The sequence below is a fragment of the Lepisosteus oculatus genome, chromosome 3 (assembly GCF_040954835.1).
Source record: "Lepisosteus oculatus isolate fLepOcu1 chromosome 3, fLepOcu1.hap2, whole genome shotgun sequence".
Taxonomy (NCBI): domain Eukaryota; kingdom Metazoa; phylum Chordata; class Actinopteri; order Semionotiformes; family Lepisosteidae; genus Lepisosteus; species Lepisosteus oculatus.
This window is the reverse complement of record NC_090698.1, coordinates 50,684,230-50,709,949: the sequence shown is the minus strand read 5'-3', so window position 1 is coordinate 50,709,949 and position 25,720 is coordinate 50,684,230.

Sequence of the window (25,720 nt, the reverse complement as noted above, 5' to 3'; positions counted from 1 at the left end):
AATAATTACATTAGTGAATTATAGGTTTATGCAATGCTGAAAAGAGAAGAAAAGAAACACTACGTTCTGGCTGTGGAGCCTTCTTCAAGTGTGTGATGACATAACTTAGAAATAGCCTTATTTTTATTCAGCATGTGACTTATTTTTATTTTCTGGTGATAAGAGTTAAAATCAGACCCATCCTTAAATCAGACAAATATGTATTAATAAATTTCACAACAATACAATAAGTACACTATGGCACATGCAGTATGTAAAATGTGTGTATTCCAGAGTACATTCTAAAAGCTTAGAAACCCAGAATTATGCCCCTGTAATAAAAAGGAATCAAAAAGAGAGAGGCCACAGAGAACAAAAACTCAAATTGATGTTACCTAGGAATAATTTTCCATTCCTAAAATATAAATGCTCACAACTGAATGGGAACTAATTTCTCTATTTTATCAATGTGTAACTAACAAAGAGGAGAATGTTTTTAGCCTGTGGATTCCACAATTTAGAAAATGTTCGTCCTTTTCTTCTTTTTGTCTTCCTCTTGTTTTCCATTTCTGTCTGTCTGCGCCCAACTTCCCTATTTTTATTCTGTTTTCCTTTCCAATGTAGGCTGGCTCCCTAGGAATGGCCAATCACTGCTAAATGTTTATTCTTTATTATAAGGTTTTCCCAGGATTTTAATCAACCAGAGTAAATCATTAGGGACACCTTTTGATCTTCTGTGTTACCTCTTAGCTCACAGCCGGGTAAATACTGTAAAACAATGACTATTGTTCAAAACATCTGAGTAAGCAATTCAGCTGATAAATGCAAGTCATAACAGTGTACTGTATCACGGTGGGCATATGCACATACTTCAGAATTATTAGTAGTGCCTATCTACAGTATGTATTTACTGTGTTTTTTCTCTCTTCTACAGGATATACTGTAGGCTGTCTTGCACCCATTGCTTGCAGAGAGGCTCCAGCTCCCTGTGACCCTGAATTGTACATTGTAGTTAGAAAATGAATGGATGCTTCAAAGTGTTTTTTGGACTGGTTCAAAAATTATGATATATGCAATATGATCATTGTAATAGCCATAGTGACTTTATCTTAATCCCTTTGCTTTAATATAATATTTCATGCATTGAGTCTTTAATAATTGTTTTGCAGTCTAACACTAAGCAGAACTAAACACATCATTTTTACACGGATAAAGCATGGGTCTATAGATCTGATCTACATGCCTTTCCTTTAACATCAGTGGCAGTGAATGCCAAAAGGGACTGTGAACAGATCAGTTCTCTCATGTACTACTGCATCTTAGACATCAATAATAGTCTAAAGAACAGCCAAAAACTAAGAAAATAAATATTGCAGGCTTGTTCCTTTGAAAAATGCGTAGAACTTTGGGAGGATAATTTCAGCACTTTTAATGAAAACCCTCTTATCCAGCTGGTTGTCAAAATATGACACTTTACACAGAGTTGATTACTTATTGCTCTGTGACTTTGTCAGTAACCTCCTTCAAAGTTGCACATTACATTTTATTTTACAATTAATCCAGCTTTAGTCTACAGTTAATCCATTGTACAGAAAAGAGACTGAGACACTTACTGTAACACAGCCATTCTTCTATACAAGACGATATGTGCTACAATTAATTCTTACACAGTACCTGAAAGGTTTACTACTAGAAAACTGATAAGACCAAACTCTAGAGATTTTACTACATTAAGAAATCATATGCTCCACTGAAGTCTCTTTGTAAGTGATGAATGAGAAAATATTATCACATTAAAAAGATATACTGCTCTATGTAGCCTGAATGTTGCAGGTGCGTATCCAGCTTACTCCATGTGCCATCCACCAGCCCACTCACATTGTCAGCTAATCTACAGTAAATAGATTAGTAAAATGCTGTTTGCATTCCTGAAATTTAGTTGAAGCCACTAAATTGTGGGTGGTCCTTTCTTAGATATATGAGATAACATTAAAAACAAAGAAACCTCTATAAGAGCCTTTGTTATAGGTATAAAGATGGTATAAAGATGTTTTGAAAATGAAAAACATCATTTTAAATTGTGAGTGTAATAAAAATGCTCAAATTAGGATAATACATACATTAAATCACTTTATCCAGTGAGTTGCAGGATAGCCAAAGTCTAACCCAGCAAGCGAGAAGTGTAAGGCAGAATACACCCTGGATGAAACGCTAGGCCATCACAGGACAGACACAGAGACAAACACGCCACCACAAACTCCAATGTCAAGTTTTTTATAGTAACAATATGTCTTTGGACTGTGGGAAGTAACTGGAGCACCCAGAGAAAAACCACACAAACACAGGGAGAACATACATTACTGTACATGATCCACGAACACAGTGCGCCAAGAATTGAACCCAGAGGCCCAGCCCTGCAAGACAGCAATGCTAATCACTGCTCCATTGTGCCTCCCCTCTACGGTTTCACATTTTTAAAAGTAAAGTCTTTACAGTGGTAAAGACTGTGGTAAAAACAGAGAAAGGCATACTAAAAGTAACTGAAACCAGGTTAAAATTATAGTAAAGATATTAATTAAATGTATGACGAAAAATGGAAGTGAAACAAAGATAAATTCAGGAGTGAGCAAAATGTTGTCTTTCATATTCTTTTTTACTTTTCAATATGGAATTAACCTCTACCTGTTCCTTTATTGTATACTAATGCATTACAAAATGTATGCTTTGTCAGTGCATTAACGACACCACGTCTCCATTAACATATCATGCTGCCTGTTCAATATCACAAAAGATTGCAGTGACTTTTCCATAAACTGTTCGCTTTAAGACTATTTTTGCCAAATGAAATGGTGTCAGTGATACCTAACACCTGCTTTGCCTCAACTAGCTACAGTACAATGGCAAAGACATTCTGTGATCTTGTCCAGGCTGAGAGAGTTTTTCTCATTTGTTGTAACTTAGGAACACACATCATATGCAAGATCCTCAAAGAGAAATAGTGCAAAAATCTTTCAGTTGCAATTAAAAGCATAAAGAAAATTAATTGTTTAGCAGAAATCTTCAAATGCACATATACTGTACTGTACATAATTAAATAATAAAATTAAGTGTGACTAAAAGATTCTTTTTTACTTGTTTTACATAGAGACAGAACATATATGCATGCACACATACAGTATAGTAAATGCATACATAGTTAATCACACATATAAATGTAAGACCCAAGAAATAGAGCAGATTTTAAAGCAGTTTTGCTTAGACAGCCAAGAAGAAGGAAATCATATCAGAGGCTGTTGCCATAATTTGTGCCTTGAGAGGTGACGGAATGTCTTTGCAGAAATAAAATGGGAAAGTGATGTCACAGTTAAAAATAAGTAAACTCACAAGAGTCCAGGGAAATTGGAAAATTGATATAGTTGGCAGATAGAAAGATGACCGAAACCCAGTCTGCTCGGCTATTATTAACTTGGTTTCACAATAATGTGGCTTGTCATGATCCTTGATTTTTACTTTAATTTTGTATAAATCACAAAATAGAAATATGACATTACCCAATACAGTTCTGTAACCATTCATCAAAAAGATCTGTTCACCGTGTGTCACTGTGTATATTTACTTCCACAGTAAATCATAAGAAACTAACATGCTTGACAATACCAGTCCATTACAACACTAAATAATATGAAAAGTTTGTTTTAATTAAAAAAATATATATATGTAGAGGTACAGTATATAAGCTGAAAATGCACAAATATTATAGAGGGCTTCTAAATTATAGCCATTGATTTGAATAGGATATACCGCTGACAAATATATTTATACCGGATATAAAGAAATTGAGTAGCACAGTTTCTGGCCAGTTTTTCTGGCCAGAATGAAAAATGTTATGTTTCTGAAAGTTCAGGCTTCTGTTTACAAATCTGTGGTTGAAACTAAATCAAATCATATTGGTACAATCAACATAAGACAGAGCAAACAATAAATATTTGTTTCTGCTTATTTTTAACCAAATTTTTCATTTCAACCTTTTATTTGTTTAGTTTTCAGTTCTATTAGCATGTAAACTATTAAAAGGAGTCTAAACATTGCTCCAGTTATTGGACCTGTAAATAACATTAACTGGACTGACAGCTTGTTTATATGTTGTGCAAGAAAATATCAGTTCTATCCATTACAATTGCATCTTTTATATTTTGTATTTAGAGCTGTTTAAAAGTCGCATCTGAGCAATTTAATACATTTTGGTATAATCGTAGTGCGATGTGCCCTGTATAGTGTACAAAATAATAAAAGTAGCAATAATGTAGTTAACAACACTTTGGCTATGTATCCTTAGGTTTCAAGGGTGTAGTGCTATACATGCAATTATCCAAATTTTACCTCATAAATTCTTCCAGTTCTCTCGTAAAAAGTTGGGTAGAGATGGGCATCCTTAAATTACATATATATTATATTATTTTGCAGAAAAAAAACTATTTGGAAGGAAGTGAGGCTAGATTTAATTTTGCTAGTCCACAAAGTGTGACAGTACTGTATGTTCATATGATTTCTCATATTGTATCTTCAAAAGTGGTTTAATTACTGTACCTCCCTTTTCTTCCATTTTTCCTACCCCTACATGAGCTCCCATTTCCCATGTTGTGTATATTTCATTCTGTTTTTGTCCCGTTCTTAAATACATTGAAATAACTTTCATAAATTAAAACCCCTACTATAAGCATACTATGGATACTCTACCTTTGTATTTACAGAATGTAGAAGTGGTTTCTCCATTCTGCATAATGCAGGAAGTCAGCTAAGTATCAAATTTTCCCCATAAATATTTTTTTTTCCTTTTTCTACAGTGACTAGTAGAGAACCATAAAACCATAAAAAATATTTTTTTGTATTCTAGTGAGCAGCCTATTGACAAGGCAATGGAGGTCATTCGTGTGATTTGTACCTTGATGGACAGTCCTGTTCATGGATTATGTCACTGAACTTGCTGAAACATGTTTACAGGTAGAATCCATTGGAGAATGATCTATTGCTGATCTTGCATCTTGTGGATCTGTCTTACTGCAATGCCTTGTCAAAGATGTTAAGCCCTTTCTTGACAGCTTGTCACTGCCTGGTATAATATTAAGAGAAATCCTACAGTCAGCATTGTATTTTAAGTCATAAAGCTAAATTTAATTTGTCATAGAATTACCAATGAAGGATGAACATTACTGAAAGCCACTCCCACCTCAGCAATTGAACTGTGTAGGTCTTTTGGAAATCAACATTGTCCTTTTTTGTTTAGTGATGTATTAAGTGACATCACTCAACTGTTTTTTTTCCATGCCCATGTAGCGGCAAGGCTTATTAATAAGGCAGAATTAAGTGTTTCTGAGCTTTCCCAAATTAGGCCTCATTTAAGGTTTAAGGTTTCCTTTGATAAGGTTTCCTAGGACAGCTCCCAAAGGGGGATGCACTTAGCTAAGCCTGGCTATCGTGATCAATGGTCATCCATTGGCGCCTATCTGTCTAGGGAGTGCCAGATGGACATCTGGACTGCATTCCTAAGTGTCAGGAGTAAGTGACTCATATCTCACCTTGATCAACCAATCAGGGACTGGTAGGGCCGAGTAACCCACGTGGGACTCTGATCCCCATGGAACTTTCAGCCAATGACGAGCTGAAGTTCCTCCAGGTAAAAACAGGCAACACAGAGAGAAGGAAAATTCCAGGGCAGGACGGCCCAGGACGGCCCAGGACGGCCCAGGAGCAGAAGGCTCCCAAGGGCAGGACATTCTCGCAGCGCGCCTCCTGACCATCCTGAGACTCAGCCCGGACAACCACGGAACTGCCAGTGTGTCCGAGTGCCAGAACTTTCCTTTGTTCTAAGAGTCTAGAGCGGAGGTTGCCAGAGAGTAACCAGAGGATCCACCCGAGGTTAGCACCAGCAGCAGGCCTGGTGAACAGGTCGGAACTGTGGACAGCTGAATCACTATTCAGAACTAGCGCTTCATCAGGAACGATTCGGTCTTCTTCCTGACTTGCTGGGACCCACAGTCATCTTTTCTCCTGTGCACAAACTTTGCTAGTTAAAGCCAACACTTACTAGCCGATCAGTGAGCATCAGCAGCGCACCGTCGCAAGCCCAGCCTGGCACCGAGCCAGAGAGCGCGGATTGGACATCAACAGCCTGCAACTGTTTCTTTGTGCCCGCAGGAGATCTGAATCCCCAGAGATTGGATGAGTATTCAACTTCAATGCATTACAGCTCGAGAATTCAATTGTTATCCCAACCAGTTGATATCAATTTAATTCCTAAGAGTTATGTACTTGTTTTGAGTATCTAATGTAGAAGTTATAACCAAGTGCATTTACGAAACAGTCTAAATGAATGATATACTGAACGTATGTCCTCTTGATATGTGTAACACTTTGTAACTGACTGAATATATACCTTTTGTATTCTGATAACCCTCTCGATAAGATCTGTTAGGTTTATATGCGTTATTCTATGTATTAATAAATGTATCCTCGTGTATTAGTACGTGTGTGTGCGTTGTTTGAGTTATGTCGCATGGTTGGATTCTAAAGCCATCAAAAGAATCAATTTTGTGATTTACTGCTACAATTAATAATTGTCCCAGTAAATGCCCAAACCTTACAGAACTGGTGCCTTCAGAGAGCACACTACATTACACCCAACTGGTCTGTTTGGAGGAACACCATGAGATATGCAGTTTTCGGGTGGTATGTTACACCTTCCACTTGAAGTAATGAAAGGGATATTCAGTGTTTTTAGAAATGTTTATACTCTTCTACTGATCTGTGGTTTTCTACAATTTACAGAATTACTCATGATTGCATAAGTGTTCACACCTTTTGAAATGGGAATCCTAAATAAGTCCAGGTGCACAAAATTGCTGTGCTTTTAAGATCTTTCACTGAATTACTTTTCTGCATGAACACTGCATGATCTGCAAGGGATTAGACACTGAAGAGACACAGACTTTCCATAATGAATCTTCATGACCATAAGCCAGTCTGCATCAATTTGAATGTCCCTTAGAGGTTTCTATTTATTTTACAGAGTTGTTCATTGTAAAGGTAAGTCAAGATTTATTCTAATATATTTTCCTGTCAATAAAAGGCTTACATGCCAGCATGTTCCTTAAAATGATCAGATTGTTAGAAGTGCTTTGTGACACACCCCAATGTGGAGTGTATGTAAATATTATTTTCTACAGGCAGGTCAGGGTAAAACAAACACACAAAGTAGCAATAAGGTACAATCCAAGTACAGTTTATTAACAGTGTATATGAATATAAAACCAAACTCCAAAACAGCAAAACAATAACCTCGTTCTTCTTCCAGCTCCTGACTGACTTCTTTAGTCTCCAGCTGTGAAACTGGACAACCAAGCTTCTTACCAGTCTTCCAAGACAATCTCTCACTTCACAGCTGAAACGTTGTGTTTTCTCTCTTCTCTTAAAGAAGCATGGAATAAACCTATTACTTGTTCCTTTGCAGACTACGCATGCTGACGCAGCTACCCACCTGAACTACACCAATCTCTCACTAAGACCTTTCACAACACACTTTCGAAATCTCAAAACTTTTGCTTAGTCAGTTGTTCTTTTCTCACTCTCACATAAATAGCAGATAATGGCAGATGGACATTTCGAGGACCTACAGTTTCCTGCCTTTAAAATTGTCACTTGTCCAATTGTTTTACGTTCTGGGATCATGCTTGGGACATTCTACTACTTGACTTTGACTGGGGTGCCATAAGTGGCAACACATAATTGACTCAAGTTATCCTTGGGCAAGGTATGGTTAGACCAGGGTTTTCCTTACTCCCAGCTAACTACAATTTTTGCATCTTTTTTTTGCAGATCAACAGAAGATCCTCCATATGATTGGTGCTTTACCTCCTGAAAGTGGCAACACACCAAAAGTGGACCAAAAGGCATTTTAGGTGGACAGGTTGGAGAAGACTGTCAGTCCTTTGTGTGCTTCATTCTCCTCATGTGGGTACAGGAACTGTGACCAGAGATGTAAAGAAACACTCAACTGAGTGAAACATCACATACTGGGTGATATATATACAGTATATAAAGTAAATGACTATTCTACATTTCAAAAATAAAAAGAAGCTACTTAACTCTACTATCAGGTGTGAATAGCAGGGCTGAACAGACAAAATGTGAATGGAGGCAGGAGAGGGTTGTTACCCCCTCACACCTCACAGTACAGTCCATTTATTCCTTATTTGTTCAATAACAAATGTGGTGAGGTGGTGTAGTATTTTCATGCAGTTTTCATAATAAAATGCAATTTGTGTGCATGTGAACTGTAATATCTGATTATTTCATGCTGAAAAAAAGAAGAAAGAGAACACAACGTTTCGGCCGTGGAGCCTTCTTCAGGTGTGAGAGAGACAGGGCAGTAGGCAAAGGTAAAGTAGCGGGAGAACAAAGGTTGGGAGGGAGGAGGAGTGAGAGGCGGGAGCAGGGGACAGAAAGAGAGGCCAATCAAGAGGTGTGAAGTCAGAATGTGTGCAAAGAGGTGTGAAATGAAACTTCCAATGAATGGAGAAAATTTAAAAGAACAGTAGTCTGTCGTTAAGGGAAGGGAGAATGTGGATCCTAGCTGCAGAATAATTTTAGTTTCGGTGGTCTTTCTGATGTATGAGTTCGGAAAACCTTCTTTGAGAACACAGACGGAGAGATTAGAGTGGTCGTGGCCGTCAGAGGTGAAATGAGAAACAATGGACTTGGAGAGATCTTTAATCTTCACAGCCCTGACGTGTTCTCTGAAGCGGTCTCCGAGTCTCCTTCTTGTTTCTCCAATGTAAATGGCTGGGCATTTACTGCAAGAGATACAGTAAATAAGGTTGCTGGAGGTACAAGATGCTGTCTGGGTGATCCGGAATTGTCCTGAGGGGCCTTGAATGAGTGTGGTGGTGGCTGTGTACTTGCAGGTGATACAGCGAGCTCTGTTGCAAGGGAAAGTGCCTGGTGTGGATGGTTGTTGAGGGCGGTCAAGGGAGCTGTGAACAAGGAGGTTACGCAGATTAGGTGGTCGGTGATATGAGATGATAGGGCGATCAGAAAAGAGGGGCCCAATGGAGGGATCATCCTGTAGGATGGAAAAGTTGTGGTTAATGGTCCTGGGGATAGGAAGTGTGTTAGGGTGGTAAGGAAGCACCAAAGGAATGCAGTTGTTACGGCGGGTGTTCCTGATCGGGTTGATGGTGTTTTTGTGTTTTTGGCTCGGGCAAGTGCCCTGTCAATCACACTGCTGGGGTATCCTCTGTTGATGAAAAATGAGTACATTTCGAGGGCTTGGTTCTCGAAGTCGATGTCGTTGCTGCATAATCGTCGTAACCTAAGTTACTGTGAAAAAGGAAGAGAGTTTTTAGTGTGCTTGGGGTGAAATGAGCTGTACAGGAGGTAGCTGTGTGAATCCGTGGGTTTGTAATAAACTGAAGTGGACAGTCGGGGATAGATGATAGAGAAGTTGATGTCTAGGAAGAGTAGTGGAAGATATGTTAACCGTATATTTGAGGGATGGGTGGAAGTTGGTGAAATGGTGCAGCAATAAAATGCAATTTGTGTGCATGTGAACTGTAATATCTGAATGTCTGATATTTGCACAAATTGCAAATGGCTGCACCATTTCACCAACTTCCACCCCACCTACGCATGCTGACGCAGCTACCCACCTGTAATATCTGATGATTTGTATATTTTTGTGTTTGGGGACAAATATTCTCTCAGCACAAAAAACAACAATTGAATACATGTACAGTACAACCATGGCTTCATTACAACCCATGACTGGACTGTACAAAACTAAGAATGCAGTACTGTATGCATATCTCTGTATGCATAAATCTCCCCTGGGCATGTGAGGTGAAATATCTATAAATGCTATAAAGCAGTTCTTAAAATAAATTTACACAAAACATAAAACTCCTACTGACCTGAAATACTAGATTACTCAATAGTCAATACTCAATTATTTTAGACCACTATTTAGCACAAATAAAAATTAAGAAATACATTTGAATTGTATTTTACATTTAAAAAATAATTTATCAATGTTTACATCAATAACATATAATCAGTTAAACCAGCTGTAGTGACAATTCCACTACCTTCATAGCAAAATTAATCAATTTGCTGCAGCTGAAGCATTATAGGCAGCTATTGCTTATACCAGCTCATACTGGTTTTAGACAAGCTGGCTACCAAGTAATTATGATGGACAACATCATCGTACCAAACAACAGTGTACTGTATGTTTTGGATCGAGCTGTTATGTGACTACACACCTCATTCATAACATCAGGGAATTGCATCTAATTAAGCAAATAACGCTCAAAGATATCGTTAATTTTTACTTGCCATCAATTTATATTTTTTAGCCTATGTAAAGCATTGATTAGGCAATGCCCAGTTTGATCAACTGGCTTCCAGCTTTTCCACCAGCTTGCTTAGACTCTGATCAGCTTGACCAGCTAACGTCAGCCTATTATAAAATGACCAACATGACCAGCTAATTTTCTGCTTAGCTACCAGCTTGGTTTGGCAATACGAGCTTAACCCGTTGATTTGGTTGAAATCTATATCAATGAAAACTATATCAATCTAGAGGAGTATGCAGCAACTGTGTCTAGCTACATCAGCAAGTGCGTAGACGATGTCACTTTATCTATTATCTCACGGGCTAACCAGAAGCCATGGCTGACTGCAGAGATCCGTGCACTGCTAAGAACACGCAATGCAGCATTTAGATCAGGTGACAAGAAAGCCCTTAGGACTGTGAGGGCCAACTTGTCTCGTGCCATCGGGAAGGCAAAGCACAACTATGCAAAGAAGATTCACGGTCACTTCTTAGACACCAGAGACACTCGGCACATATGGCAGGGTATCCAGGCCATTACTAACTACAAGGCTACTCCATGCGCCAGTGACGTAGATGCCTCCCTTCCGGATGCTCTGAATAAGTTCTATGCGCGATTTGAAACACTAAATACAGTGCCTGCAAGAAAGACCATACCTCCTCCCGATGATCAGATGCTTTGCCTGTCCTCAGCTGATGTGAGGAAGACACTAGAAAAAGTTAACCCATGGAAGCCTGCTGGACCTGACAATATATCTGGTCATGTGCTCAAGGAATGTGCAGCACAGTTAGCTGATGTTTTAACAGACATTTTTAATATCTCCCTGTGCCAGGCACTCATCCCTGTATGTTTCAAGACCACCATGGTCACCAATGACGAAGAAGACTACTGTGTCCTGTCTCAAAGACTATCGCCCCATGGCACTGACACTAATGAAATGCTTTGAAAAGCTAGTCATGGGCCACATTAAGTCCAGACCCCATCTCTCTGGACCCCCTCCAGTTTGAGTATCATCCCAACCAGTCTACCGATGATGCCGTATCCCTCACTCTTCACCTTGCCCTGTCCCATCTGGATAAGAGGGACACTTACTGTATGTAAGAATGCTGTTCATTGACTTCAGTTCAGCATTCAACACCATCATCTCCCAGAAAAACCGAGCTTGCTGAATCTTAATGCCTCCCTCTGCAACATTATTCTGGGCTTTCTGACCGAGAGACCTCAGACAGTCCGGATTGGAAACAACATCTCTAGTACCACCATACTGAACACCGGAACCCCCCAGGGCTGTGTAGTCAGTCCGCTCCTGTTCACACTGATGACTCATGACTGCACTGCTAAACACAGTGCAAATTACATCTTCAAGTTTGCTAATGCCCAGTGGTGGGCTTCATTAGTAACAACGATGAGGCACCATACTGTACATAAAGGAGGTGGAGCAATTAGTGGACTGGTGCTTAAACAACAATCTCTTGTCTCTGAATGTAGATAAGACAAAAGAGATGATAATTGACTTCAGGAGAGCCTGCTCTGATCACTTCCCACTGCAGATCCCTCTCACCCCTCCTGCAACCTCTTTGCCCGCCTACCATCTGGTAGAAGGTATCGCAGGATACGGGCCAGCTCCTCCAGACTCCATAACAGCTTTTTTCCACAGGCTGTCAGGGTCCTCAACAAGCTCCTGGTACCTACTGCACCTTCTCCAAATCTTAGTTCTTTTTTGCCTAATATCAGGCATACTATGTGATGTATTCTTTGCACAATTCTTTGCACAAGCCTGTAAAGTAAATTGCACATTGCACTTTATGTACCCTGTACCCTGTCAGAAATGTCTATGTCTACATTGTCTATAGCATTGTCTTTTCAGTGCCTTGTCTGTATTCGCACCGTAGACCCAGAGAACAATATCTCACTCCTCTGTATACTTGTATATGGCTAGAATGACAAATCAACTTGAATTTGAACTTGAATTTGAACTTGATTTCCAGACCATTGACCAGCTTCACCAGCTAGCCTCCATCTTGGGTACCAGCTTGACCATCTCTTTAACCAGCTAGACAAACAACAAACCAGCTTGACCAGCTCGGAATCCAAACTGGTAAAAGCAGATTTTCCACTAGAGATTAATGTTATTAACATTAATGTGTCTTAAAGTTATTTATCTCTTAATTACTGTATAATGTAATTCACACATTTACTTCTTCACAGACCCCTTAACTAAATGCCCAGCAATTTTCATTTTCATCCATGGATGCCTCAGAATGTATGTATGTGTTTGTGTTGCTTACTAAAGGTAACATTAATAATTCTCAGTTGTAAACAGTGCTTAAAGTACTACATTAAAAGCATTTTATAATGAAATGCACTGAGAATTACTTCATGCAGGCCAGAACATTTAACCTTTTAGATTGGTTTCCATGTGTACTTTACAATGCTTTACTCTCACCAATATAGATAAACAGCAGAAAGTATGCCAGGGTCAAGAAATGTATTTATCATGGAAGTTCTTAACTGAAGTTCGGGAGGGATAATGACATACAAAGCCAATTTCATCCACCTGTTTTAAATAACAATCATTTCTCACTATTTTATACTGTATATATACAGTAAATCTCTTGCACACACCTTCTTGTCCAAACAACAGTGAAGGAAAAAGAAAACAACACAGAATGAAAGATATTGTAACAATATGCTACTTGTCTTGTATTTGCGTCACACATTATTTATCTATAGTTTGACTGTGCTCCAACAAAAAAGGAGAGAGAAAACAAGACAGACCAAAAGAAATATTCTACAGTACATCTCACATTTGCTTCACACATTTTTGTTTTATACATGGACCCTGTTCAAAACTACAAAACTAGTTCAAAACTCATTTTTTTCTCATGCATATTTCACCACAAGCTGAAAGACAGAAGGTAAAGACAATTTCTACTGTGTCTCTGTGCAAGTTTTCAAACTAAACAAGAAAACAGCCCTAAGACAGAAAAAAACCCAGTTTGTTACCTTAAAAACAATCCTTTTCACCATGAATTTGCAGGTCCAATAGAAGTAGTTTCAGACTTGAACAAAAATCTCTGGTTTCTCATAATCGGCCTGCTGTTTAATCTTTCTCTTCTCCTGCATCATTCCCACAACATTTCCCATTACTGCAATGTCTGACATCAAAGACTTGACTCTAGCTAGGATGCAAAGAACTCTCTTCAACCGTGGCATTGATTAGCAAAACGAAATACACTATTTTTTCATCATGATGCCAAATACCAAATAGACCCCTGGGCTGTCCCTACTGCCACCCAAAGAACCTGCCATTCAAGCTTGTCCCCCTCTGTTTCTCTAATTATTCACTCTTCACAGTGTGGCTCTGTCTTTCTACTATCTAGTGTCTACTATCCTTGCAGTTTCTGCTCTTCCTGCTCTCTCTTGTTTTCCCCATCCTACTGTTCATTGATTTAATCTCTTTCTCTTATGCGTCTATCCCTGTCATCCAATGTTACTCAGTTACTATTTCTTTGGTGACTTCAGCCACAGGTTTTGCTTTCTCAGACCCTGCTGCTCCTAATTCCATCTGCTTGGCCCGCACATCTCTAATGTCCTACCTCTGACTCAGTAAGCAAACATCCTACAGTTTTCATAGTCACTATCCCCAACATCCAACTGCCCAAAACATTTAATGGTGCCTTCTGCCCTGAGCTATCATTTGGCGCTTTCTAGTCCCGTTATCACCTCCTTGGCATGGGTCTGTCTGGCTTCCTACCTCTGCCTCAGTCAGCAGGTATCTCACTTTTAATATCGTCCTTCTCTTTTTCACATGATATCCAAATTTCCATGTTGTCCCTGTACAGTTTATTCCTTCTGCCTCTGTCTTTGTCTCTGGGTATTGGTGAGTTTTGTGGCTCATTTGTTTCTATTTGGGGTTCAGAGCCTCCTCATTCTATGGACAGAAGGCAACCCCTTAACCAAGTGGGTAATCTCAAAAGATATTCTACTTAAAAACACAATAAACATTCACAAAGCATCTGATTCTTGGATGTAATTCCTCATGAACTGGTATTTCCTTTTCAAGGGAGTCCTTTATTGCAAAACTCAAATATTTGGGGGACAAACAGGGACAAATACAGTATTTTATTACAAAATATACATAAATACACTACAGTAGAATCTTGACATCTGTGAATTTAACATTTGTGAATTTGCTTATTCGCGATTCAATGTGTCCAACAGGGTCTTGTATTGGAAGAGCAGAGTGGGATAAAACCAAGCCAATCTTTGTTAAGTGCAACTTTCAAATTAGCTGCGAAACAGACTAGAATGGCGAGATGAGTCTTGCTAGTGAGCCTCTCCCTGCCCTCAATTACCCACTACACGGTATTCTCATCTTGGTGCGGTCTTGTTTTTGGATTTTAACAAATGCTCCTGGTTGTGTTGGCAATCTGGGGAATTACAGACCGGAGATGACTTTACAGTTGTTGCTCTTTTCATTACAATGGGGCATGTTGATCACAGAGAATAAATTTAGACATCCACGCCATGTAGTGAAAAGGGCCTCATGTTGTTTAATTTTGTTGATTTCTAGAAGTTTGTGATTACTGTTGTTTCTTTTTAGTTGATCAATATTATTTTAATTAACTTATAGCCAATGCTTTAGTACCGTAATTATCATATAAGTGACAGTTACTTATGTCTTTTTAACCATAACACCATTTACTGTGATATTTTGTGATTACGCAATTGTATAGGGTTGGACCTAGTTACTGTGTATGCACATTTGGCTATTAGCAGCAGTTCTCTGCACTAAACCCTTGCAATGGTCAAGACTCTAGTCTAATTTTTTTTTACACTTGAGGAGGTCATCTGGCATATCCTTAAAGTATTTCAGACCTTTCTCCACAGCTTTTATGAAGAATAGAAAATGTGCTTTTGGTGTTACTTATTTACAAGTTGCATTTTCTGTTTTCAACTGGAACTTTGTTCCTTTAATTCTTCACTTTCAGTGAGATTTCTGATAAGCTTTCAAGCCACTCTTCAGCAAAATCCAGATTGTTGCTCTGCAGACAGATTGAATCATTTATTTATGCTGACTTTGCTTATCAGGGAGGGAGGTTGAGTGTTTGACTGAAAAGTACAAGCAAAGACACGGTTCAAACATGCTTTCTTTGTTCCCAGCTGACTTCAAGGGCATTAAACGAAAGATTTGGAAATTACAATGTTGAGACCAATGTTGAAAGATAAAGTGATGTTCAGCAGGTGCTAATTTAAAGTATTTGAGTACTTTGCTCCATTTCAAGGAGAAATTCACATGGATATCTGTGATTAATAAAATAGAATTGTTCCTGCTAGTTTTCCAGAGAACTTACCATTTCTTTTCTCCACAAACATGAACACAATTAAATCACTCTTTAAACTTGGTTGTTAAGTGACATTTGGAAAATTTCAATCCCCCAACAATTTAACACCAATGTATTTACTTCTGTTCTTCAAAATATTTTTCAAATGTTTCTTTAAAATTACCCTTCTAATTTATATTAAGGTTATAATGAAAAATTGCATTAAAAAAACATTTTTCTTCCTCCTCCTCTTATAATAATAATAATAATAATAATAATAATAATAATAATAATAACAACTGTACAGTATAGAATTGTTGGTTACAAAGCATATCTAGGTTGCCAGCATTAAGGAATGAACTCATTTCAAATTCAAAGCAACTGTTCTTGGCTCCTCTCCCTAAAAGACTGCTGAGCTCAAATCCAGCTGGCGCTGTAGGTACACTCTCCAGCCACATCTGTCTGAGTCATTTGGCATTTGGACTCACTTTTTGCAAATATATTTTACATATTCATATTATGAAGTTTACTCATTTTTAACAATTCAAGCAGACCAAACAAAGGTATGAAAAGACTCAATGAAAAACTACACAGGTTAACTATAAAGTAATAACAATAAAGATATAGCATTAAACTGTATGGAAGAAAAGGTTTAAGGCCGGTTTTAAAAGGGCTTCAGTGGTGACTAATTATATCAATGGAAGAATACAGCAAGTACATAAAGCTCTTTTCTACAGTGCTGGACTGTAGAAAAAGTTCATGACAGAAAGACGCTATTCATGTATTTTAATGAGGAAGCCAAGTACTGTAGGCATAAGAAAGATGACTGTTTTTATTGGTGTTCTTTCACACTCATTTGGCAGTTAATATGCTGTACATGTAAAAATGCATTTTAAGAACTTTATTATGTTGTTTCACTAAATAAACTATGATGTGATTAGAAATACAAGCTTATAACTACATAATGTAATTCTGTGAAAGCAGCAAGTTGTCTGATTCCATTTCATACAAATGAATCGATAAACCCCAGGCATACAGGTGCTAATGCATACGTTCTGTTCATGAATTATGGCATTTTTTCAGTATTGTATTACATAAGCATTTACTGGGATATCAAATATAATTTTAACATGTTTTGAAGCCTGAGTTGTTAATGTGAGGGGTATTTAGTCCTCTTTTAGTGCTCTTCCTAATACATTCAGCTTTTACATTTTTGTAAATAAAATTATTTCAATAATGGAATTTTATTTACAGTACCTGAGAAGAACAATACTCCGTCCTTACCCCCCTCTCCATATAAGTAATCCATGCAACATTTGTCAAAGGAATAATTATTGGTTATACTGATGAGTGGAACTGTGTAAATCATTTATAAAATGTTCAATCCCAAGAGAAAATTACTTGAGATTGACAGGTCTGCACCATTGTCACAGTTTTCGTTTTAAATTAAGATGACCTGAACAGAGACATTTTTAACGTGGCATCTTCAGGCAGGCAAAGAAGAAAATAAACACATTACAATTTGTATTCATACAATGGTTATTCCTCAATTTTCGTAACAGAATATTTTGGGACTGGTGAACTGACAAATCTTCCTTACCATTGAGTGTGTGGGTGGAGTTAGAGCAAAGGGTGTTCATTCTCCCAAAATCACCAAAGGAATCCTCAACAATTATGAAAAAGCTGAAGTAGCTTTTGTGAAAAGTTAGAGTGCATATACTGTATAAAATTCTTGAGGTAAAAACGGACCTGATAATATAACAATATATAATACTTAATCTTTCCTTGCCTCAAAGCTGTAACGTTGCTATTTTTAAAGAATATATTCATGACATTCAGCCCGCAGATTCTGTCCAGATGCTGTGCAAAACCCGTTAAACTTCACCGTCTGCATAAGCACATCCGGAAAAAACATTACCAGTTCACTAAGCAACAGGCATGTGTGTCTGCCATTGCCTGGGGTCTTGAGCAGGCCCAGATGGGCCTAGTGTGCTGTGCAATATGCGCATGTTTCACAGAGAGGACTAGTCATAAATACACTGCACAGTGCACTGTCTAAAGAACACCATGTTCCAGAGTGTTAAATGTCCTCCATGTGCTGCCACAGCTCCAGTGGAATCAGGTGCAGCTAATTCTGTTCTCCTGACCCTGTCCATCAATGCAGTAGGATGCATTCATCCAAATTGTCCTTTGCAAGTCCACTGTACAGTGCGGTCAAGGTTCTTGAAGTTCTTCTGCCAAACTAGAAACTGATATCCCTATACTTCATTGCTATATTTCAGGCACTGCTACACTTCTCCTGCTTCCTGTGCCTTCAACTTACATGATGGGTCAGCCACAAGTTTTTTTTATATTTATATCTTTATACATGTCTTTAGAGCTCATTGAGTAATATAAACTACTGGCCATCATGACCATCAGCTAAGTAGGCAAGCTGCTGGCTGTAATGGTGAGAAAAGCTTTCCTTTGCTTAGTACCAAACTTGTGGTAGGCTTCCCATGATAATGAATCACTACCAGAACAGGCCAGTTATCATCATTCCCTTTAGACCTCTGACAGCTATGACAGACACAGAGCAGCCTGCATATCTACTTTGTACTTTTAATGCACCCTGTTTGTCAGTGTTGGAGAAAAGACACCTGAATCAGTGTTATATCTAAAATTGTATGTGGCATTGGATCACAAATGTTATCCATCTAAAATGTGAGACCTTGGATCTCACACCTCCTAGATGCCTTCAGACACATCATCGGGTTTTGTTATGAGCTTGATTTGACTCTGCAACTTTGGTGAACATTTGTACTTCTGCACTGTACACTACACTCTCTCCCTCACAGATTCTGCTAAATAAATATTCCAAGTTTCATCTTTTGGAGCTTGGGGTCCAGACATTGCTTCTGATGAGACACATGCTCAAGTTCCTGATAGACTGGGTATTACCCTATTGATGATGATGGCATTCCATCCTTGAATGTACTGTAATGCTCACAACCTCTGCTCCCTGAAAAGTAATGCAGCCATTACAATTTTCAGGTCCCTCACAGTTAATAATAATAATAATAATAATAATAATAATAATAATAATTGCTTACACTTATATAGCGCTTTTTCTGCACACTCCACTCAAAGCACTTTACAGGTAATGGGACTCCCCTTCACCACCACCAATGTGCAGCATCCACCTGGATGATGCAACAGCAGCCATAGTGCACCAGAACGCTCATCACACATCAGCTATCAGTGGGGAGGAAAGCAGAGTAATGAAGTCAATTCATAGAATGGGGATTATTAGGAGGGCATGATTGGTAAGGGCCAATGGGAAATTTGGCCAGGACACTGGGGTAACACCCCTACTCTTTCCGAGAAATGCCCTGGGATTTTTAACGACCACAGAGAGTGTCATCCGAAGGACGGCGCCTATTTACAGTATAGTGTCCCCGTCACTATACTGAGGCATTAGGACCCACATGGACAGCAGGGTGAGCGCCCCCTGCTGGCCCCACTAACACCTCTTCCAGCAGCAACCTTAGGTTTTCCCAGGAGGTCTCCCATGCAGGTACTGACCAGGCTCACACCTGCTTAGCTTCAGTGGGCTGCCAGTTGTGAGTTGCAGAGTGATATGGTTTTTTTTCTTGTTTTTGTCTAAAAGGAACAGAGCAGCCCTAGTCATCCAGACTTCAAGAGAAGGTGTTGTTTGGTCCCAAAGGAGTGATTGGGAATAGATCTTAGTATTGTGTCAGGGAAGAGACGGTTTCCCATTTCTGACCGCATTACTTTTCAGGAAACCAAATTTTTGAAGACAACCAAATATTTTACTAAAAAGAATGTTGTCACATTTGTAGTAGTACAAATGTTTTCCAATATCATAATGGACAGTTTTATTTTGACATATTAATAAGATTGAGTTGAACGTAATGAAAAACATTCACAAGATCAGTATTTGTCTTCTCTAGGTGTCTGTTTTGGCAGAGTAAGGTAGAATGTTTTTCAATAGGTTGAAGAATTTTGGAAAGGAAAGCATAGAATTCATTCACCCATTTTCTAACCACTTTGTCCAGCAGAGGGTCACAGGGGAGCTGGAGCCTATCCCTGTAAGCAACAGGCACAAAGCAGGGCACACCCTGGAGGAAACACCAATCCACCACAGGGCTCACACACACAAAAATGCACAAACTCACATCAGGGTCAATTTTCGTGCAGATATGCCAGGGCCCTAGCACTGCAAGACAGCCATGCTGATCACTGTATGTGCCGTACAAGTGCTATTTAAGTTAATGTAAGCTGAAGTTAAAATGTATTCATTATTTATTATTTAATAAAAAAAAATATTGTGTATGTGGGAGAGAGGACTCTAAAAGTAATGATACCATCATTGCTGACTCCGAATTTCAGTTTTGACTACAAGTACTGCCGAAAATATAATAGAAGTGGTTAACGGAAGCTGCATTTAAGATATGCATCAGGCCCCATGAGATGATAATGCTGTTTCCTTGGAGTACTGGTACTTGATATTATCCATGCAGTCAACAGGCTCTTAGACAAGGCATGCAAGTCTTGAACAGAGAAGATTATCACAGGACTTAATCCAAGTATTACAAATTCTTTTAAAAAGTCTACCTAGAATTCTTAAGAATTTTTATGCAAAAAGAGTTTGAAACTAGCTACCAAGCCATCTTATTGAAGTTAAGATGAAACTGGCTATCTTCAAGAAACAGCTGGTTGAGTTTTTTGTATCACTCAGCTACTAACTACCACATAAGCTACTGTAGATAGACTGAATGGTATCATCTCATTTAAAACCATTCTTGTGTTCTTAAATTGTACCTGCACCCCTAAGCCATTTGGAAAATGATTTCTGATCTGTACACAACAAGTTGTTTTCAATAAGATGTTAAAATTTAATTCTCACATTCAATTTCAGGGAAAAATGCGATACAGAAATGAAGAAGACATTTTGATTTTTTTATTTGGTGGTCACGAGGCTACTAACTTTGAAGTTTTAAAACAGGATGTGCATGTTTTTATACTTTGCTTTTTATACTTTGTTTAAACATAATATGAGCGTCTGGATCATGCCAGAACCATGAATGAATGTCTTAAATGGTCCAATTACTAATTTATTTAGTACAAGCAGATGTATTTCCCAGGTCTTTATTTATTGAGCATTTAAAACTGCCTATAAAATCTGCAGTACTCTGTTTCTTTATAATTACTGTTGAAGAACACTGATATTGACCAGTATACAGAGATATTCTTCCTTTATGTAAAATACTGTAGGTTAAAAAGTAGGTCTGTAGGTCTGTTTTTTAAATACTGTAGGTTAAAAAACAGACTACACCTTTTGACTAAATTATTCCGGAAATTAAAGTTTGGTTTTGAGTAGGAGCAGGTTGCAATGCCAAAATATAATGTAGATTATTAGTATGAATTTTGAAATTAACATTATTGTTTTTTTAATTCTTAAGATACAGGAGACAATTGGCACAGAAAATTAACAGATTACTAGGGAGGCAAATTAAGTTTGTTTCTTTGGTTTCTTGTCAGTGTATAAGAATGAAATATTTGGTAAAAACATTTTAGGAAATGTTTCCTTTTGCTTAGTTTAATTAGTATAATAGTTAATAGCAGATTGTACCTGAGCTTAGTTTATGTGAAATGTGAACTAGACTTAACCATATAAACTTTCCCCTCAGACAGATTTAGCCTGTTTTCTTCTCACTCAATAACCAGGTTCTGTTTATTTGTATTATATGCAATGCCCATTTTCATAATGGTGGTTTCACATCTTATAATTTTAAAGATTTTATAACTAAAGAGTTGTAAGGAAGTTAAACAAGTAAAATTAAACAAGAAAAACACACGATTCCAGGAGATGATGACATTTGCACAATGTATTTGAATTTACTTTATTCCTTTTCACTGTTTACTGACAATTTCTAGGCCCGTCAGTGTTAGAAAAATGTCAAATGATGCAGGCTGGGTCAGGAAGGGCTGAAATTACATCTGACCTGCCACTCTTTATTCTTGTAAATAGACACACTGGGTGAATATTTGTTAATGAATCGGATAATTGGTGAAAGGCTCAGAAGGCACATTCTCTCATGGGTGTGATTAGTTATGTTTGGAATGTAAATGGCTGGGTTTCCTTGATATACTGTTAATAAAGACTCCCATGTGGCACTCCTTAAGTCATAGTGAGCTTTTAATGTGCGTAGACCCCTTAAGTCACCTTGTTTAAACCTAATGGAAATATAATTATCTTTCCCTGGTCTAACTGTAACCCACAGAATACTATATCTATGACTAGTCTGATACTTATTAGATTATTAGAGTTGTGTTTGTTCCCAATGAATATGGAAAGCCGATCAAATACAGCTACAGCAGATTTTACTGTAGTAGTATTGTGTGAATGTCTGAAACTCAGATAAAGAGTTTTTAATTTACACTGTGCAAAGAAAATATGTTTTATATGAAATATGATTTTTTGTGTGCTATATCATGGGACCATAGACTAATGTCTGATGGAACAGGTTTGTGCATGACAGTAATACATAATAAAAATGCTCATGATATTGAGGCAGAAACATTATAATCAATATTTACTTGGTAATTTTAGTCAAGGCCATGTACATAGAAAATCAATTAATTTAACTACTAAGAAATAAAGTAAAAATACAATGTGTAGTGGTTAAGCTGTAATCCTATCTAAACCTATAATGTGCAAAATGCAAATTGAGCACCATGTTTCTTTGTACACTTTGCAGAAGTGTGTCAAACACATGTTTTTCAAAGTGTTCAAGTCCTTCTCAATTTATTTCAGTTTTTCAGTGTGTCTTTAATTGAAAACTTTTAAAGTTTTTTTTTACATTTATTTAAAACTTTACATTAAACAAGATTGAAAGGAAATGGTTATCACTGAGTAGTTTAGGAAAAAAATTGAACCAACTTGGAACTAAACCTGACAGAAGATAATAAACACACTGGTGTTAATTTCCATGATTTAACAGCACAATTTACTTTGAACTGGAACACTTTGATTAAAAGAAGGACTGAAAAGACTCAGTAAAATAGCTATGTATAATGTTATGTATGCACTATTGCTTTACATTATATGTACTGATTTTGTGTACTTTCACATTAAATGCAGTACTCTCAAAGTATATTGGTACTGCAAAGTCAAAAATGTTATTTATGCTTTACATACAAGTAATTTGTGATCACAAAATTATTTGCATAATTTCATGTATACACTCAATTTGATCATATTGAACAAAAACATTATTTGTGTTCAAGCTAGTCATTTCAAGTGACCAAAAGTATTGGGACTAGGGTAAAGTGTAAAGTCAATATTTGGTTATCCCTTAGAGGAAATCCATGCACAAGTCTGCAACCCATTGAGCACCCAAAACTCCTTGTGAAATTATTTGAAATGCTTTGCTATAGACACTTTAAATTCCAGTCTGTTCTTGGGCTGTTCTGATTCAATTTGTCCTTCAGAATGCAAAATTCATGTTCAATTTAAATCTGGAGATTGACTTGTCTTGGCTAAGATTTTCCAGTTTATTTTCTCTGATACACTTTTTCACTGCCATAATTATTTACATCTACTATAAATTAAAGAATGAGTCAGTTCCAGAGATGGCTGTAAATACACAGGCCAGGCCATGTTTCACAGATGAGGTAAAGTTCTTTGGAGAGTCTGCTGTTCCTTTCTTTCACCACACTTTAGTTTTGTAAAGGTTTATCTTGATCTCATCTATCCTTAAAACATACTTCAAAGCAAAATCTGAGGTAATGTCACGGCCTGGGCACGGATCGTTACTAATGATGGCGGCAGCAGTATGAATACTTACAGTACCTTTACAGAATAATTTTGTCTGCTTATGAAAATATTTCCATTCTTATTGGGCTGCACTCCACCATACAGTATGACCAAAACATAAGTTCAATGCAACCATGAAATTCATCAGGAGAACTGGTCAAATGAATTTCCAGATTTATTCCATATGTTACATGCTGAAGAAATGGTTAAAATCCGAACACCCTGAGAATAAGCAAGTACTCAGTTTGGATGCTGTAAAGCATCCCAGATGATTACACACAATACAACACAAAAGGCTGCAGATTTAATGTCGATATTGTCTCAAAAGGATATGCAACCATATACTAACTTTTACACTCTGAAATTAACTTAAAGTGACTGTGTTCCGAGTATTTTTTGACAATTAAAATCACTGGGTTGAACACAAAGTATTTTTTGCTTTATTATAATTGAAAGTATGCAAGGAATTACTCGAAAACACAGTACATATTATAGTGGGTGTATCATTTATATCGATTACATAATCATATACTGTATACAGATTCATTCAGGGTTATTTATACAGTACTTTACAGTAGTTCTGACTTTGATGTCTCAATATTTCTGTGAGTGAAAATAAGCAACAGAGCTTTATTTATCTATTCTTTCTGAATTTATGTGTAAGCACCCTACTGTATATCTATCTAATTAATGGTAGAAAACCAGGTATGTTATCTCGGGAAGACTACTCAAATCACTTGAAGCCTCATTCTGATGTTATCAAAGGTATTAAGCAAAGGGACTTACTGTACTGTATATATTACATTTTTTTCTGGTAATTATTTATTTTGTGACTTTGTTTATTTGTAAAATATTTTATGGCAATTTGTATGTTGAATCATAGAAAACCTCTATTAGATTTAGTCAAACGTATATATGGTTTCACAATGGAACCGTATAATAAAGTATACTTTTATTTTTATTTTATAAGATTTGCTTGTAAGGATATTAAGAAAACTCTACATTGCAGTAATTTAGTATGCTGCACAGCTTTTGAAGGAAATAAACCTTCATAACAAGTGTTAACTACATTTTTCTGAATTTTATAATGGGCATCTATTTTTTTTTTGTAGTTTTTCCATCTGCAACCCCCATTTTTCCTGAAAAGCATCTGATTGTCAAAGAAGCCAAGTCTTTTTGTTTTTTACATAACATGGTGCCCACTGGTGGCCTGTGAGCTACAGGGTTTTAAGGTATTCACTTGAAAACATCTCTCCCCTTGCAGCACAAGTGCCGTATTTCATCCTGTAACAGTAGGTAGTATGATGCACACACACAATGAGGTTAAAGGGTAAAGCCTTAGCGAATACCATGGCTCCACTAAGCTCAATGCATGCTTCTATCTCTTACAGACAACAGCTGGAAATTAATCCTTAAAGCTCCTGAACCAATCCAGACACATTCATATTCCAGGTGTCCTTCAGTAACATTAGGCTGCGAATGAGATTATGTCTGCCTTTTTTTATATTGCTCGCTCTGTTGGCTTTACAGCAAAGGTTCCCTAGAGGCCTGTTCAAATAGGAAATCAAACAAGATAGCTGGTCAGACATTTCTTTCTTCATTTTGTCCAGGAAGCCAAAGGTAAACATAACAATTTTTACTTCATAAACGTGCGAGTAGCTGCAGTCTTTGTCCTTCGCTATGCTTCTGTTGTTTTATTTTATGTAACTATGGTAAGAAAAAACACAAATTATACAAGATGTTCTTGCCCCACCCTTTAGCATTTTTTTCCTGCTTTATTTCCTTTTTGGGAGACCAGAGGAGTCTGGTAAGTTACAAGAATTTCATCATTTTCTACATCTGTGCAGCCTGGCTTCTGCCTTTTAAAATGCACAGCCATTTGCTGGAATTCACCTGTGATCCTGAGCCAAAATCAGAAGCACATACTGCTTTATTAGGCTTGTCAAAAACCTGCATTTAGCATTGAACACATTATATACACCTAATGATAAGCAATGAACTAAATTCTTTGTTTCTATCTGGTTTTAATGCATTCAAATAAAATCACATGAATGCAGATGCATATTAGAACCTAAGACAAACTCAAAGTACTGTATCTATCCCCCTTAAAAAACTTTGATGCATTATTGTTCTTATGTTTTTGCTGATGCATTTATCCTAAGTGAAAAGCATTATGCTAATACAGATTATTATAGGCTTATATT